The sequence below is a fragment of the Trachymyrmex septentrionalis genome, unplaced genomic scaffold (genome assembly GCF_001594115.1).
Source record: "Trachymyrmex septentrionalis isolate Tsep2-gDNA-1 unplaced genomic scaffold, Tsep1.0 scaffold191, whole genome shotgun sequence".
NCBI classification, from domain to species: domain Eukaryota; kingdom Metazoa; phylum Arthropoda; class Insecta; order Hymenoptera; family Formicidae; genus Trachymyrmex; species Trachymyrmex septentrionalis.
The window spans coordinates 390,123-391,212 of record NW_017305083.1 but is presented as its reverse complement, the minus strand read 5'-3'; positions in this window follow the sequence as shown (position 1 = coordinate 391,212).

Here is a 1,090-nt window from a genome sequence, read left to right as displayed (position 1 = left end):
AGAAAAAGAAAAAAAATATTACTGAAGTGTATTGTATTCCCTAAGTATTGACCGAGCTTATTCAAAATTTATTATTGTAAATTTGACTGAAAAAAAATTGATTTGACTTTTGGTTTGACTTTTGTTACAAATATATATTGTTAATTAATTTATTAGTATCTTGCAAAATAATAATGATATTGTAAAAATCCTCGGTCAACATTTAAGAATATTATAAGGATAATATAAAAAATCAAAATTCAAGTCAATTCGATGAATACATCCCGAGACATCACCTTCGACACCGTTTTGAAAAACAAGCTTTCAAGAAAAACGCATTTAAAGTTCTACAACATAATCTTTATATCGTATAGAATAAATTTTGTAGCTTTTGTAACTCAGAAACTAACTCGAATTTATACTTAAGACCTTCCATATTCTACAGGTTTCAAACTACTTTTTAAAGCAAAGAAAATTATTTCGATTTTTTTTTAAATATTACACCAGTCTAAGATTGATAAATCCTCGTATAATTAATATCGATTATTCATCGAATGTTTCAGCTAACTTCTAGCCTTCTTCAGCGAGCAATAATTGCAATAATTATTGTGTAAGAACTAATTTGTATTTGACGTGCTCCTGAGGTGAAGTTCTCTACAGCAATTCCTGTAAGTTTTTTAATATCTCTCGACTCTAATATTCAATTATTACATTTAAGGTCAAAATACCGTTGAACATCCAGCTTTCTAACTGGTTATGGGAAATTTGGTGTTGGAGTGTAACCACGTGGATGAAGATACGTGTATGAAATTTGTATATCACGCTCGCTGAAGAAGACTGAAAGTTAGCCGAAACGTTCGACAAATAAATTATCGATATTAATTATACGAGGATTGTCTTATATCGATCTTAATAAACGCGCAATTATTACAGCGCCGATTCCTAAAGGCCCCCATGTGTAACTTGTTAATTGTTTAGCGTAAGAAATCTTACTTCATCGCGAGTATAATTTCCTTTAGATTAATACAACTTGCTTTTTAAAGTGTATTTTTTTTTATTCTGATATAAAAGAGATGAGTATATCCAACTATAATTTCCGGATGAAATGAAA